At 35.5% G+C, this 18,059-nt stretch overlaps 2 protein-coding genes across 3 annotated transcripts in view; one reads left to right on the top strand and one right to left on the bottom strand.

The window, feature by feature from the left end:
* Nucleotides 1-18,059, bottom strand: part of Uba3 (Ubiquitin-like activating enzyme 3) — a 194,031-nt gene that overhangs the window by 124,430 nt on the left and 51,542 nt on the right. The gene's annotated exons all lie outside the window — the stretch shown is intronic.
* The window catches only part of LOC150106612 (uncharacterized), a 300,527-nt gene that overhangs the window by 263,449 nt on the left and 19,019 nt on the right, over nt 1-18,059 (top strand). The window lies entirely within an intron of this gene.

The raw sequence follows: 18,059 nt of genomic DNA, 5'->3' as shown, positions 1-18,059 counted from the left end.
ATTTCAAGTTGGTTTGTCTTTGTATGATTATACATCCAAACTTAAACAACAATCTGGAGCTTTTCATACAGTTGCTGTGAGGATTCATACTTCCATTCAAACAGAAGTGAGATTCATATAAACAGGTAGTGGAGTTATGCATCATACCCTGCAAGACCAAGTCCAAGTAGTGGTATGTGAGAACCATTGTCAAGACCCATTATGGCAAGAAGGACTAGATACTCCATTCTCTCTCTCTCTGTATGACAACATGTCCAAGGGTATTTCCTCTCACCACATGCCCCTACTCTCTATTCAACTATGCCCCAATCAAACCATGAAAGTACAACAAACAATCATGACATCAATGTGATTACAAAACTTCCTCAAAAACTAACAAATATCCTAACCACAAAAAATTTACAAACAACCTTGTAAAAAAAAAAAAAAAAAAATTCACATCCACTTCAAAAATATTTACAATGTAAATGCTAAAATAAATTATGTACATCACTCAGAGCATCTACATGTGACCTTTCATTTCAAACTGAACCTCAATTTACCACAACAAGTCCATTTTAACTATTCAAGTTACTTCTATATTGTTCACTTCCATAATGTGTGATATTGTGAGACCCCTGGAACTGTTTGCAAGAGAATGCCAAATGAGACATCAAAAGACAGAGTCCTCGTTCTGGCCTCTCCTGGCTTAAGGTTTCCTTTCCCCCAGTAATGCTCATGTTTTATTTACTGCTCTCTGCTATGGAAATAACTCTGATATCCTCAACTTCTCAAATATCCTAAAAAAGTTCGGCTTTCTGTATTCCAATTACCCAAATAGTGAAGTCATCTTCCTAGGTGATCTCAATGTTCACTATCCCAACTGGATTCTCTTCTCCAATTCCACTAGCAGAAGTAAAGTATTTGCCATAAGCAGTGTTTTACCACAAATCTTCTGTATGCCAATGTGAATACCATATACCCTCTACACTCTCCCAATAGTCATGATCTTAACACCAGTTCTTCTCTAACTCAGACCATAATCTTGTGCAAATTTCCTCTCCAACAAAATGCCCTCCTCTCAGCCTTATGTACTTTGGCACTACAAGGATGCTAAGTGCAATGATATTAGGGAGTTATACTCTTCCTTTGTATAGTCAGTATACGGCTTCTACTTTTCTGATCCAATACCTGCTGTGAGAGGGTTACAGAAATTACATGCACTGACATGAAGACCTTCATTTCCCACTCCATCTAAAACACTCATTTTCCAGACTAAAGATTAACAACATAGGTATACCAAGGTAGTTCAAGAAAATAATTCAGAATACTGCAAGTATCTTGTGACAAGAATTTTAGCTTCATAATCAGCCTATACTGAAACATGCAATAAATGCAAAAACAACTCTCAACAAATCTGAATCTGACTTTGAAAAGACCAAAATCAGAAAACTAGTCTCCTCTCCAAATAGCATTTGTGACCGTTGGTATCCTCGAAAAAGCCATCAGACACAATTTACTCACTTGTGATTCTACCTGTTTCATCCGGATGGCATTACCTGGTTCAAAATCAAGTTTTTACCTCCAACTCCTGCACTGATAGTCAGGCAAATCACCTACTGCACAAAAACAGTGAACTATGTGCATACATATGCATGCATGCATACATGCTGTGTTTGCACATAGTTTTTATTTTTGCTGTGGTCTTGCAGTAAAAAAAATATCAGATGAATTTTATATAACCTAGATACCAAAAAAAGTCTTCTGATTCGGATGTTATCTGTGCAACTGTTGTATTCCAGAAGTGCTCAGAGAATCCACTACTGGTTATTGATTACCTGATGCACCTCCAGTAGAGAAGCTGACTGTTGACAACTTTCTCTCATCCTTGAGTTCCTTGTGCTCGCAACTTAGTCTACTTAGCACAGACTGGTAGATAAGTTAACATCTGCATTGAAGAACATAAAAACTACATCTGTGATCATTTGTATGGCTGTCAGAACTGGAAGACCATGCCATGGATATTTCTTCACACACAATTAAATGGAAGAAGACAATTGTGCTACATAAAATGTCTGAGAGACTACTTTTGGACTTGGCATCAGCTATGAAACTCTCCTTTCTTTTAGTTACATGGTGATCAGCATTCATTTTAGAAATTATGGACTTTACAACTGTGTTATAGATAACTATTTTAATTTCCTGATGTTTCGACCTTCATATTAAGGTCATCATCTGGAGTATATACAAATATACAAAGACAAGCTGAGTTACATTTCACACAGTGTGCAAAAGAGACAATGATCTGATCAACAGTTATTCTACAAGCATGACCTCTAGTGAAAATATAATATATATTAAAAAAAATACAGATAAAATTCAAAAATTAATTCATTATTTAGAAACTACATCAAAACTAAATTCTATTTAAGATAACACAGGAGAAACTTTCTTTCATATAGGTAGTTTTCTTACAGTAACAATGATGTCCTAATTTAAACATGATAATTGTTATATTAGATTTAAGATTCTGGATTATCTACAGTCCTGTTTATAGTTAACTCTTAGGGAAAAAGGTTCTGTGGGTAGAATATGTGCCTTGCATATGTTTGGGATTTTTAGACCATCATTATTGTTCAGATTAGGGTGGTTGATAAGAATTTCACGGGCTTCCTTAAATTTACGTTCATACCATGTTTCGGTGTGATGTAAACAACTGGTGCTTTTCCAGTCAATTCTATGTAAAGTGTTCAGGGCATAATCAGAAAGGTCAGCTTCACCATAGGTATTATATTTAATGTGTCGTTTATGTTCCTTTTGTCTGATAGGAATTGTGTGTCCTGTTTCCCCTATATATGGTAGATTACAGGTGCAATAAATACGATATACTCCAGGGTGGGCCAGCAGAGGGAGTGGGTCTTTGGATGAGTTGAGTAAGCTTTTTAATTTTACAAGAGGTTTAAAGGTGGCTTTGAGGTTGTATTTCTGTAGTATTCTGTTATTTTATCTGATGTCCCTTTAATGTAAGGAATGGTTATAGTTTTATTGTAGTCTGGTTTATCTTTGTTTTTTTAGGAAAGTATTGCTGATAACTTTAAATTCGTCTTTAAGTGCTTGTTCATTGGAGCAAATCTTCAAAACCCAGTTTTTTAGAGTATTAATGACACCTGATTTCTGTGTTGGGTGGTGGTAGGAGTTTATGTGTATATATTGGCCAGTATGTGTTGGTTTCCAGTAAACAGTGAAGGAAAGACTGCCAGAAGGAAGACGTGTGACAAGTGTATCTAGAAATGGAAGTGTGTTCTGCTTTTCAATCTCAACTGTGAACTGTATGCGTTTGTGTTGTTTGTTTAGGTGGCTAAGGAAATGCCTAGTGTCTGGTGACCATGGGGCCAGATTGCGAAAACACCGCTTCAAAGTACCTAAGCCAGACTTTGGGTTTTAAAGGAGAGGAATCTAGAGAATGTTGCTCAAAATGTTCCATATACAAGTTAGCAATGGGGGGGAGGGATAATGGCTGTGCCTTTTTGTTGTAGGTAGAAAGCGTTTTGCCATACAAAATAACCAGAACACAATACAAACCTTTTACAGGACAAATTCCCTCCAGATAGGTGGGAGGACTAGGGGCCATGCATGGAAGCTGGGCAAGAGCATGGTTGACAAGGGTGTTAGAGCTAGGTTTTTTACTTAGAGAGTGGTGAATGAGTGGAATAAGCTTCCAGAGTCTGTTGTGGGTGCTACAACCGTGAATGAGTTCAAGGCAAGATATGATAGATACTGTGTGAATGTTGAATAGTTGTTCCAGACATGATGTTAGGGCCTCCCTCGATGAGTCTGTCGACTCCTTGGAGTTTCCCGGAACAATAATAATAATAATAATAATAATATCACAGCACTCTTTGCGCATGTATTACGTTCTGGTTATTTTGTATGCGGGATTCAAACCCTCAGCCATGGATGTTTGTGATTGTCTGTGGAAATACTAGTGGTGGTAGTCAGCGATAGAGGATGTTGGTGTAGTTGTATCAGTTGGTGGATAGTGAGTGGTGGAGGCATAGTTGTGGAGTGGATGCCCTCCCTCAATGAGTCTCTGGACTCCCTGGAGGTGACAAATAATAATAATAACAATAATAATAGATCAGCTTCTAAACTAGTTGGAAACAAAAATAAAACATTAAAAAGAAAAACATAAAAAATTTGGAACACAGATATAGAAAATGCAATAAAAGAAAAACAAATGGCATATAAATCATTCCTTCAAAAACATACAAAGGAAAAATATTATTATATTTTCCTTTACAGAAGAAATATTCTTATTAATACGTGACACCTCCAAGGAGTCAAAAGACTCATCAAGGGAGGGCATCTACTCTACAATTCCCCATCTCCACCACTCAATCCACCAACTACAGTGAACCACATCATCTACACCAACGCCATCTATTGTCCTCCACAGCACTAATATTTTCACAGACAATCACAAACATCTAGCCCATGGCAGGATTTGAACCTGCAGCCTTTTGGGTGGAGAGCGGATAGGCAAACCACTCAACCAACCAGGCCAGAAACATATACAAAAACAAAAGAAAAATAGCTAAAACCATAGTACAGAAAGCTCACCATGTTTCTTGAGACAGATTTATTAATAAAATAAATAATTAACAGAAGACATACATGGAAGACAAGACATAGCCTAAAAATATTAAGGAAACTAAACAATGAAGAAAAAGATACAGCACAAATCAACATAATACAAGAAAAACAATGGGTAGAACAATAAATTAAAGATGCCAAGAAATTATATTCTTGGTTTAGTCCTTTATCCAAGTGTAAGCCAACAAAGTCTGCACTTGAAGTATTTTCAGGACAGGGCAACTCGTAAATAGAAGCTAATGACTTCACATCATTTGCCTTATATTCCATAATGCAAAGCACATATCCTTACGGACATGTATAATGCTATGTATTTTGGGAAAGGTCACTACTCAGACCAGTTTCAACCTTTATACTAAGGCAAGTGATGTGAAGTCATTAGCTTCTATTTACAAGTAGCCCTGTCCTGAAAATACTTCAGGCACAAACTTTGTTTGCTTACATTTAGATAAAGGATTAAACCAAAGATATAATTTCTTGGCATCTTTAATTTATAGTATAACCAAGTGGAAAAACTTCCAACAATGGATAGAACATTATAAGAATTTGTGGTATGATCCAAAAATTAATAACAAAAAATAATAATGAAGAAATCAGTACTGGTATTAAACCAATTCAATTAGAAGAACTAAAAGAAGCAATAAAGGTAACAAAAAAGAAACAGAAAATCAACAAGATCAGGTGATCTTGTTGATCACCTGATCAAAGCTTTGGAAGTATGGAGGAAAATATTTATATCATATTCTTAAAATTAATAAATAACTGTTTGAGGAAATGTGAGTTGCCGTCAGACTGTAAACTAAGGTCTTGTGGTATGATCCACATATATATATTAATATATATCTGATCAATATATATATATATATATATTGAATAGAGTTAGAGTCTACATTTAAGAAAGGAAACAGAGGAATAAATAAATACAGGATACAAAATTTACAGCAAAATCCTGAATAAAAGACTTAGAAATATTGCAAACAATCTACTCTCAGAAGAACAAAATAGTTTCAGACATAGAAGATCTCGTATAGACAATATTTATGTGTTAAAACAGATTATTAAAAAAAAAAAAGACGAGAATTTAATTTAGAGACTCATTTGGCCTTATAGATTATGAGAAAGTTTCTGACAAAATACACATAAAAATTATGGAATACAATGAAAAAAACAAGGATATCCATTACATTTGGTATAAAGTATATAAAGTTGATATAAAGATACAAAAGTACAGTTAGGTAATAAATTAACAGAAGCAACTGCAATTAATCAAGGTTTCTTAGACAGGGATGTAAGTTTATCTCTAACTCTATTCAATATATATATATATATATATATATTGATCAGGAGTGATGGTTGAGAGTAGACTAAAGTTTAGAGGACATATTCCTCTGCCAAAGGCTGTACATGTAACAATAAAGAAGTGGTTGGGCCACTGTATAAGGCACTAGTCAGATCACACTTGGACCACTGTGCTCAGATCTGGTCACCTGATTTTCAATGTGATGTGGAGACATTGGAGAGAATCCAGAGGCGAGTGACTAAGGCAATATCGGACTTTGAAATGCTGGCTATGGATGGAGAGAGAGAGAGAGGTTGAAGAAATGTGGATTGCAGAGTTTGGTGGATTGGAGGAAGAGAAGTGATATGATAGAGACATTTAAGTTAGTGAGAGGATTTTATCAGATTATTCCAGAGGGGATAATAAGAAGAGTAGAAGGTGAGGGGAAGAACTAGAGGTCATTCCTGGAAGTTATGTAAAAGTTTGGTGAAGAGGGGTGTGAGGAGTAGATTTTTTACATGGAGAATTGTCACTGAATGGAATGCATTCCCAGAATGTGTTATTAATGCAATGTTAAGGATTTTAAGATTCTATATGATAAATATGTTGTCAATTGAATGAACCTCCCACGATGAGTCTGCCAACTCCATGGAGGGTGTAATAATAATAATAATAATAAAGTATGGAAAACAACAATAAATCAAGGTATCCACTTAATCAGAACTTATTAATATAATGCTGTATGCAAATGATCAGATTACATTACAAGATAATGAAGATGACCTTAAAAAAATCAGTTTATGAATTGAACAAAATAAGTCAATATAATTAAAAATTTTACAGAAGAAAACAAAAGTCATGGCATTGAAGGGTCGAGATCATGTTAGATCAAAAATAGTTAGAGAAAATAAAATAATTCTACAGATGACAACAGTTTAATTATTTAGGTTGTATAAATAACATCTAAAAGATATAGATGAAAAAAAAATTTTTTTTAATTTCAGAAAATTTGTGGAACAATAAAAAGGACAATGAAAAAAAAAAAAAAACAAGATGAGAAACTCAATTAAAATTGTATAATGTAATGGCCACTCCCACTCTATTATGGTTTAGAAACATTAATTGTTAAAAAGAAAAAAAAAGATGAAAGTAAAATACAAGCTATGGAAATTAGATTTTTAAGTACAATTAAAGGATGCACAAAATTGGACCATGTTAAAAATGAAGACATCAGAATCAATATTTACAACATAAATGAAAAGATCAAGAAATATACAGAGAAATGGAAAGAGCAACTATTTAGGATGGAAAGATATTGGCTGCCAAAAGAGATGGATATATATAGACTAAAGGATGGGTGGGGAGAGACAGGAAAATCAGCTGCAAGATAGAAAGACCAGTGAAGCCACAGTAGGCAAAAGTCTAATCCTTGAAGAGAAGAAGAAATCATATGGTACAGTAATTTGATAATTAAATTTGCACTTGGTGAAGGAGTGACTACACTGAGCTTCCAGTGAGCTAAAATAAAGATTGTAACAAAGTCAACAGTAAAACAAAAAAAAAAGTAAAAGAAAAAGGTAGTGGTAATTGGAGCTAATGATTTAAGTTAGTAACATATATAGTATGAGATATGAAAGGTTTGATGGAAGAAGCAAGAAAGAAAGGTGAGAAAGTAAAAATGGTTACTTTATTACCAAGATATGACAGTAATGAGCTAAAGAGTGAGGTAATGATAGCAAATGATTCAATACACAGGCTACGTGCAAAAAATGGATGCAAGTTTTTGGATGTGTGGAGTGAATTTGAAGGTAGAAAAGAAAACTGGGACAAGCAGACTACAGATTTAAATATAAGAAAAAGCAAGGAGGTAATTGTTATGTCTATACACAAATGCCAGGAGCATTAGAAATAAGGTGGTTGAATTTGTTGATTTGGTGAATACACTGTGGCCTAAAACTGTTGGTATAGTGAAACCTGGCTCTCAGAGTTGGATGTTGTAACTGGAATGGAGTTCAAAGGATGTAGTATTTTTAGGAATGAAAAAAAGGTTAGAAGAGAACGAGGAGCACTATTAATGAGATCAGATGACTTGCATCCAGATAGGATAGAAAACATATAAAAGCAATAATATTAAAAATGTCCCATGTAACACTGAGTTTGAAGCTATCTTGTGTGAAGTGGAGGCTAACACAGTAAAATATATGGTAGGGTGTTGCTACAGACCTGGTTGTTCATTTGCTGGGATGAAGAAATGCATCACTAAATTAACCTGATGAGTACTGAACAAGTAATTATTATAGGTGACTTAAATTATTCAAATATTGATTGGGTCTCATCATAAGAATGAAGGAGAATTTATTGAACTATTGTGTGACTACTTTCTCAAGCAGCATGTGAAAGAAACGACTTGAGGACAGAGTATGTTAATTTTATCATCACATCAGAAGGTGTCTCAGTTAAGGATGGAACTGTTTTTTGCCATCAGTTGGTGACAGTGATCATGCCATACTGACCTGCAAATCTGGAAATTATGACAGACTCTGGAAAATACTACTAGATTATAGTATTATCTATAGTATAGTACAGTATTATCTAGAGAATACTAGAAATACTATCTTTGGTTCAGTGGCATCAGTTGCTGAATGGAAAGATATCAGCAATGCATCAGAAGCTTTGAAAAGATGCAATGTCTGAATGTGTCCCTAGAGTTCAAAGAACAAATAGAATGGAAGTGAAATGGACGTGCAATCTCAATAAACAAGATATTCGTAATAAGAAGAAAATCATATTGAAGGAATATCATGAGAATAAGAGTGAGAGGTATGAAATATATAAAGTGCAGGAGAGAAAAATAACGAGTATTGTGCAGAAAGCTAAATCGGAGTATGAAAAAAAATTGGTAATGCAGGCTAAAGGCAATCCAAAAGAATTTTATCATTATACTGCAAGCTGAAGAATAACTTTACTGAATGCAAATGGTACCCTAGTATAATAAATAATGAGTGCTCACTTCACCAAGATCTATCAAGCTGGTGTATTCAACACAATGACACTACATTGGATGAAGAAATAAGAAGTGAATGAAGAGGGTCTAGAGGTGATGCATAACCTGGATAAGAATTTGGCAATTAGGACAGATGGGATGTTAGTACATATAATAAAGGAATGTTCATCCAAATTGGCTAGGCCTCTGACATATATGTATAACTTGAGTCTCAGCTCAGGAAAGATACTACAAGAACGGAAAGAATGCATGATAATTATGTTGTTATGCAAAAACCGATGTGTCTAATTATCAACCTATCAGTACCTCTGGGGTGGTGGTGAAGATTTTAGAGAAGTTGGTAAAAACTCGTATACAGAAAGGAGAGTAGACAGACAAGCTATACTCTATGAAGAACGGCATGGGTTTACTAAAGGGAGGTCATGTTTTATAACAATTTTACAAACGAGCTGGGTAAAGAGAGAGAATAAACAACCATTGTTGTATAATCTATATGTTAACGATATTGGAAAAGGGTTGACCAGAGATCTTCAGCTGTTTGCTGATGCAAAGATAGGCAGGATGATTCAAAGAGACTGGAAGTGTGGGCAAATGATAATGTCTATCAATATAACATTAAAAAGTGAAGTTATGCACTTTGGCTTGATGCAATATCCAACAGCATATTTATATTGAAGAGGTTATGCTTGGAGTAACTGATGAGGCTAGAAATTTTGGAATCGTGACGGATTGAAAGTCAAGTTCAAAGGTGACATAACAAAAATCGAAACTATAACTGAGAGGATAACTGCGATGTTGAAATGAAAAATGACACGCTAAGTATATGGAAGTCATTTTGCCTCTTTAGAAGGTATTGATACGACTGTACCCGGACTACTCTGCAGAGATTTAGTCTCTGGGTTCCAAAGGAATAAAGAAGCTGTGGAAAGGCTGCAAAAGAAGAGTTACAAAGATGATATCAGGATTATGGAATGTAGATTATAAGGACAGATTGAGAATACGTGCAATGTAGACATTGGTAGACAGAAGAAAAAGGGGTGATATGATAGATGTCTATAAACTTTTGTGAGGGTGTTATAGGATATCAATTGAGGTTTTCTGTAAGGAGAGAAAAATCAGAACTCTATGATGGACTCAGGAAGTTAAAGAGGAAGTCAAGGAAAAGAAGAAAGGGAAGACTTTGGTAAGAATAGAAAAAATAAATATCAGAAAGGTTGCAAAATATTCTGGAAGGTATTGAAAAAGATTAGAAATGGAGAAAATAGTACTGTAAAAGGAATCAAAGATGATAAAGGTACCATAAAAACTGAAGATAAAGATATTCTAGATATCTGAGCAATTATTTTGAAAGATTGTTAAATGAAATGAGCAGTGTCAGCACAGTGGTGGAAAAGTCCCAACAGGAATACATATCCATACTAGAAGTAGAAAAAGTCATTAAAAAAACCTAAAATGCAGAAAGGCAGCTGGAATAGATGTAATTTGACCAGAATTGCTCAAATATGGAGGTATAAAAGTTTTATAGTGGCTGAACCTCATAATTCAAAATGCTTGGCCAGAGGGTCAAATTCCAGATGATTGGAGTAGAGCTCTCATAGCACCCCATCTATAAAAAGGGAAAACTGAATGTGAGAATTACACAAGTATTTTCCTACTGAGAAAAGTATTTTCCTGAGAAAAGGCTAAGAAAAATAATGGAAGGGAAGCTCTGTAAACAAAAAGTTGGATTCAGGCCAAATAGAGAATTCCAAATGTATAGAAAGGCTTATGTGTTCATGTTCATCGTACATGTTGTTTAATTTTGACGATATATATCAGAACACAGAATTATAAGTAAATAATTATTTATTGACTTATTGTTGATATTTTGCTAAAAAATTGTGCCTAAATAGCTGAAATGTTTAACTTGTTTTATAGGTTCACCATTCAGGATACATTTGATGTTGTAGCATTTTGAAAATCTTTTCTCTTGGTATTTTGTCATTTTCCATTTCCAGATCTACAAAATTTAAATACAAATCCTTGTTACATTTCCTATGATTTCTCGACTGTTTGTCTTAAAGTGAAAATCTGATCTTGATAACCTCTATTTGGCCTGATGTTTATTTTTGACAGTATATATCAGAACACAGAAATATAAGCAAATAATTATTTATTGACTTATTGCTGATATTTCACTGGTGTTATAACCAGCATCTTCAGAGCACAAAAAAACAGTTTGCAGTATGCGAGACTACAACAACAACATGGTATAACAAAGGGACTATTTTGACATAATTGTAGCAATAACAACACAAAGACTACAGTCCTAATTAGGTGCCCTCCATTTAAAAAAAAAAAAAAGATACTAGTTATGTCTTAAGATGACTGTCTCCCAAATCTTAGGCAAATTTATACAGCCATATTTGTTGAGATTCAGAGTATGTTTCAAGGCTTCTGTTGCTTCTAAGAACAATCTTTCTGACTTGCAAAAGCTTCTGTGCAGTACTTTTGTTTTCTTCCAGTTGATCCTGTGTGCAGTGGTATCTGTTCCAATGACAATGCTCTTGCTGCTGAACTGGCTCACTTATGCCACACTTTCTTGCCCAATAGCTATAATCCCCATAAGATAAACAAAATACTAAATGTTCCTAAGAAACCCCTCCCACTATCCACCACGGAAAACTACAACAAAACAGTCACCATCCCATACATTAAAGGCACATTGGAAAAGATATCTAGAATTCTCAATAAACATCAACTACGCACTGTATTCAGACTGTGTGTCAAATTAGCAACTCTCATCTGTTCATCCAAGAACAGCATCCCTCCTTTATCACATCCAGGAGTCTACGAAGTACCCTGCTCGTGTGATCAAGCTTACTACGGTCAAACAGGAAGAACTGTGGACATCCACAATCAGTGAACATTAAAGATACATCTGGCACTATTGCTATGGCAAGTCGAGCCTAGCAGACCATGCTTTGGATATCCCTGCACACAGGATCAACTGTGTGCAGGGGTATCCAAAAACTGTACAGAAGCTTTTACAAGTCAGAGAGATTGTTCTTAGAAGCAACAAAAGCCTTGAAACATACTCCGAATCTTAACAAATATGGTGGTATAAATTTGCCTAAGATTTGGGAGACAGTCATCTTAAGACATAACTAGTACCTGCTTTCTCTCTCGTTTTTTTTTTTTTTTTAGATAGAGCGAGCCTAATTAAGACTTTAGCGTTTGTGTTCTTTGCTACAATGTTGTTAAACTAGCCCCTTTGTTACCATGTTGTTGTTGTCTTGCATACTGTGACAAACTGTGATTTTGTGCTCTGAAGATGCTGGTTATAACACCAGTGAAATATCAGCAATAAGTCAATAAATAATTATTTATTTCTGTGTTCTGATATATACTGTCAAAAATAAACATCATGCCAAATAGAGGTTATCAAGATCAGATTTTCACTTTAAGACAAACAGTCGAGAAATCATAGGAAATGTAACAAGGATTTGTATTTAAATTTTGTAGATCTGGAAATGGAAAATGACAAAATACCAAGAGAAAAGATCTTCAAAATGCTACAACATCAAATGTATCCTGAATGGTGAACCTATAAAACAAGTTAAACATTTCAGCTATTTAGGCACATAAGGATGTGGACATAAGAAACAGATGGAAAATATACTTCGAGGGACTTCTGAATGAGGAAAATGCAAGGACTCACAGAGGAGATGGGCAGTCTTCTGAGGGGATGGTGCAGAACATCAGTAGAATGGAAGTGACGGAGGCCATGAAGAGGATGAGGAATGGAAAAGCGGTGGGGCCCCGACAGAATTCCAGTGGAGGCATGGAAGGCACTGGGGGAAGAGGGAATTGACCTGCTGTGGGACCTGTTCATGAAAGTTTGCCAACAGGAAAATATACCCGAGGAATGGAGGGAGAGTACTCTTGTTCCCATCTACAAGGGTAAAGGGGATGCACAAGACTGTAAAAATTACAGAGGAATAAAGTTGATGTCCCACACAATGAAGATCCTAGAAAGGGTTCTTGATGGTAGATTGAGGGAGGAGGTGGAGATTGCAAAGGAACAATTTGGCTTCATGCCTGGAAGATCAACAACAGATGCTATCTTTGGGTTACGACAGATGATGGAAAAATATCGAGAGAAACAAAGGGAGCTACATCTGGTATTTATTGATCTGGAGAAAGCATACGATAGAGTGCCAAGGCAAGAAGTCTGGAGGTGTCTGAGGGAGAAGAAGGTGCCGGAGAAATATGTCAGGTTGGTGCAGGAAATGTACAGAAATGTGAAGACAAGTGTTCGGACCTGTTTGGGACAGACAGAAAGTTTTCAAGTAACAGTTGGCTTGCATCAAGGGTCAGCATTAAGTCTGTTTCTGTTTAATATTGTGATGGAGGTGGTAACAGAGGAGGTGAGAGAAGATGCACCTTGGACAATGTTGTATGCAGATGACATCTTGCTGTGTGTAGATTCAAGAGAAGAAGCGGAAACTAAACTGGAAAGATGGAGAAAAGTACTGGAAGAGAGAGGTATGAGACTGAGCAGAAGTAAGACAGAGTATATGTGTTGCGCAGTGGGCGGTGGCCAGGAGACAGACCTGGAGCTGGAAGGAAATGTCATCAGGAAGGTGAGAGACTTTAGATACTTAGGTTCGACAGTGGAAGAAGATGGAGGAGGTGAGAAGGAAGTGGGATGCAGGATACAAGCAGGTTGGAGGAACTGGAGGGAGATGGCTGGAGTGTTATGTGATAAGAGGGTGCCGATCAATCTGAAAGGCAAAATTTATAGGACAGTAGTGAGGCCAGCTATGACATATGCTATAGAAACTGTGGCCCTGAGGAAAAATAACATTAGCAGGATGGAAGTAGCAGAGATGAGAATGCTTAGGTGGATGTGCGGTGTGACCAGAAAGGATCATCTGAGAAATGACTATGTCAGGGGAACAGTGAAAGTTACGAACTTAGGAGCGAAAATACAGGAGGCAAGGTTGAGATGGTTTGGTCATGTGATGAAGAGGGAGGACGAATATGTGGGAAGAAGGGTCATGCAGATGGATGTGCAAGGAAGGCGGAAGCGTGGGCGGCCAAAGAAGAGATGGAGGGAGCTGGTAGAAGAGGACTTGAAGATGAAGAACTTGGATGTGGTGACAGCCCAAGACAGGAAGGTGTGGAGGAGACTCATAATAAACAGTGACCCCACTTAAGTGGGAGAAGCTGCAGAAGAAGAAGAAGGCACAATTTTTTAGTGAAGATAGATTTCAAATTAAATAAGGAAATAGACAACAGAATTAGTAAAGCTGGTATGGTATGGTAGGAAGTCAACTGAATAAATTTATATGGAATAAGAAAGAAATCAGTCAAAATACTAAACTAGCTTTATACAAGACACTGATCAAACCAACTTTAACTTATTTTAAATTAATTTATGAGAGCTGGATTAAAAATGAAACACTCAATCAAAGACTGGGGACCACAGATATGAGAGTTCTTCTGAGAAAGATTAATGAAGTAAACAGATGGCATCAATGGCAGTATCACATCAAAAATTCGGATATTAGGAAAGAACTTGCCATTGTTAGCATTCAGGAATGTGTTAGCAGATCTAATCTCTGCTAAATAGAGCTAATCTCTAGCATGGTCATTTAAACAGAGTAGGAGAGGAAAGATTAGCAAAACAAGCGTTCTTTGCAAGGTTGGCAAGAAAAAGACTCAGAGGAAGAATAAGATGTAGGTGAAGTGATCCAGTAAAAAGTTCTTTAGAACAGTGCTTCCCAAACTTCTGGATGTCAGGGCCCCCTTTGCAAAAATTAAAATATTTCACGATCCCCCTCGAAAAAAAATCGTAATAGATATATATTATTATAATATTTATTGTATTTATATTCAACACAAAACATACACAGTGAATATGGCAAAAATCAAATGCATATATTACATTTTTTGCCTCTTACCGTTTGGTTCTGAAGACAATGCGGGCTGTTCTGGTAAAATATGAAATACTGTCCTTTTTTTTTTTTTTTTTTTTTTTTTTTGAGTATATTTCTGCTTCTTCTGATTGTTCGCAGGAATTTTTTATTATTTTTTTATCAGCAACCTATCCATCTCAAGGTTAATTTTTTAACGTAGAATAGATCAAATAATATCACCACTTACCGATACTGGCACACCACAAACTGATAACATGAAATTAGTGAATATTACCTGAATAAGGGAATCCCGGACCGGGAACATTTTTCTCTTTTGTGACTTTTCTCCCTTTAAGGTAATTAAGCCTAACGCGAAACAGACAGCAAAGGCAGGTTATTAAAACATGCATATGATTGGTACGGTATTAACAAAAGATCACGCAACCGAAAGATAAAAGCATAGCTGACAATTGAGTTGAAATGCTAACTCTCTTCAACCAAATTTCATATGTGAAACTGCCATAACATTCATTATATATATATATATTACTTAGTTTTAACACTTTTACGGAATTTTAACACGTTCGGTTGAATTTTATTGCTGCCTTGGGAAATCGAACTCACACACACATCTAATTAATAACAATAGTTTTTAGTTAGATACTGTGTTTGCCCATGCAACATATGGTTTTGTTTCAGTCTATACAGCATAGTTTCTGTGAGAGGGGACATGTGATTCATTAATTAGTGTGTTTTTATCCCAGCTGTCTTTAATTGCACTATTTGTTGAGAAATATATTACACAGACTCCTCATACCTTATTCACTGGCATAATAAAAGTACTTGTTTTTATTGCCTTTGCAGTATAGTGGCTGTTAGGGAGGGTGTTGTTTACCACTGCAAGCGAGTTACTATCTCCCCACATGAACTTGTTTAAGCTTTTTTTCATGTGTGAAGTATATGCGAAACTTTTATTGGTAACAGAAAACTAGCTGGGATGACAGTGATAATATAAAACGAGTTTGATATGTATATAAAGTCAATATCAACAGTCCCTGATTACGAACGGGTGATGAAAGGGACAGGAAGATTTGGAGCTTCCCTGGAGAGCATTCGAAGTAAATACAATTAACCACTGCTTTGAAATGAAACATATGAATAAGTAATATTTACTAATATTCATTAAGCGCCGAAATAGCAGGAAGCAAAGTTTGTGAACCAACACCAATGTGCGAATTTTTCCATTAAAATATAAAAAATAACAAAAAAAAAATTATAAATAATAAAAGTTAAATACGTTTCTTTTAAAATAAAAAAATCTACTTAGTCTTAAAACATTTTAAATTTGTTTTCATTATTTCACGGCCCCCCTCAACAAAACCTACGGCCCCCAAGGGGGCCGCGGCCCACAGTTTGGGAAGCGCTGCTTTAGAACACAGAAATATTAGATCTGATAACAAATTAATATGGTGGAAAATTGTTGCTCAGAACTTAGTAATGGTGTAACTATTTCATATAGTACTATCATAATATCCTGTACATGCCCCCCCCCCCTGCCCCGAGAGTAGGTACATATCAGGAATTTCATGATGATGATGAAAATTTTTCATTATATGAAAGGTGGGGTGAGGACAAGGGAGCATCCCTGGAAGATTGTATCCAGTTAAGAAAGGGGTAAGAGGTAAATTTTTCTATCACAGAGCGGTGAGTGAGTGAAACAGTTTGCTAGTTGAAGTAGTAAATGCATCAAGTGTGACAAATGGTGTAGGTGATGTATGGCCTCCCCAGATGTCTAATAATAATAATAATATCTTCCAAGCTGTGGAAGAAATGCTCACTTATATAACTGAGCCTAATGCTTTGTTAGTTTTCTACTATTGGCTGCTATGAAATTCTCTGTTCCCTTCAATTTCTGTACCTTCATCAGAAGTGTATGTATAATGGTCCATTACAAATACTTTTCTGAGCTGGCATTCTGTTACATTGCTGTATTGCAATTGCTTATTAAAAACAATAGAAAAATGTAAAAACATTATTAGCATTGCTATTTATTTATAAAAAACAGACATTTATGCATATGAACACATGACAAATAGAGAAATGGGGAGGAGGAGGGGAAAACGACAGGAAGATACTGTATGAGAAGTGTGTTGCTGAGTTTAGAAGTGAGTGAATAAGAATAAGTGAATGTCCACTCCTATGTAAATAAATAAATAAAAATTATTTTTCTTATTAGTGTCTTTGTGCTTTGAATTATGCTGTTATTTAAAAAAATAAATAAATAAACTCAACATTCTATCTTAAAATATGTTACATTTTTTAATGATTCCTTTTAAAGACAATGTAATTATAATCAAATTCCTAACATGTACCATGATAAGGTGTAAAGGATACAATGATAGTCAAAAGGATAAAATAAACAGTAAATTTATTAGGATGCTGGTATTTTGTAGTATTCAAATCATTGGAGCACATGTCAGAAAATGGTGTAATAGTAACTAGTGGAAACAATTCAAAGTTTAATAGAAAGAGTTTAAAGTACAATATTTGGATTTTTTTTTTTTTTTTTTGACATATTGACAGTTTACGGCCTTTGAGCTAAAGACAGTCACTGAAAATGGCAAAGTGCTAACACTAACTCCAAATATAGATTTTTACATTTGGAATGATTTCCATATAATACTGCCATCCCCTCCCACCCATTTAAGAATAATAATGTGTGTGTGTACACACACGCACAGTCATCCCTCAACTTACATTCGGGATGGATCCCATAAGGGAATAAATAATATTTCCGACTCTACTTTTGAACAAGACGCAAGCGTGTGTAAAGTAAAAACAGATTTCTATTTAGCAACACTGCATCATGCGCAGTGGCAACAGCGGATTCTGCAGCAACCTCCCTTGGCAATCGGCAATCAGCACCTGCCTTCGACAGTTCCTCTGTTGATTTTGTGTTTGAGAAATAGATTATTTGTGTATTTATCATTAAATATTTCGCAATATTTTGTGCAACATGGCCCCATACACGCCCAATCTAAAAACCTAGTGAAAAATCATAGAAAAGAGGTGAGCAATTGATCTTGAAATGAAGTTGCAAGTTATAAAGCAATATGAAACCGGTAAGCCGGGTTTCATGTTGCATGACTTTGGATGGTCTCATTCTACAGTGATGACCATTATGATAAATAAGGATAAAATCATAGAGACTGTGAAAGGATCTGTTTCCATTAAACTGACG

This window comes from Typopeltis vanoorti, chromosome 5, assembly GCF_054136105.1.
Source record: "Typopeltis vanoorti isolate ZY-2024b chromosome 5, IOZ_Tvanoo_1.0, whole genome shotgun sequence".
NCBI lineage: Eukaryota > Metazoa > Arthropoda > Arachnida > Uropygi > Thelyphonidae > Typopeltis > Typopeltis vanoorti.
This window is presented reverse-complemented; position numbering and strand designations above follow the sequence as displayed.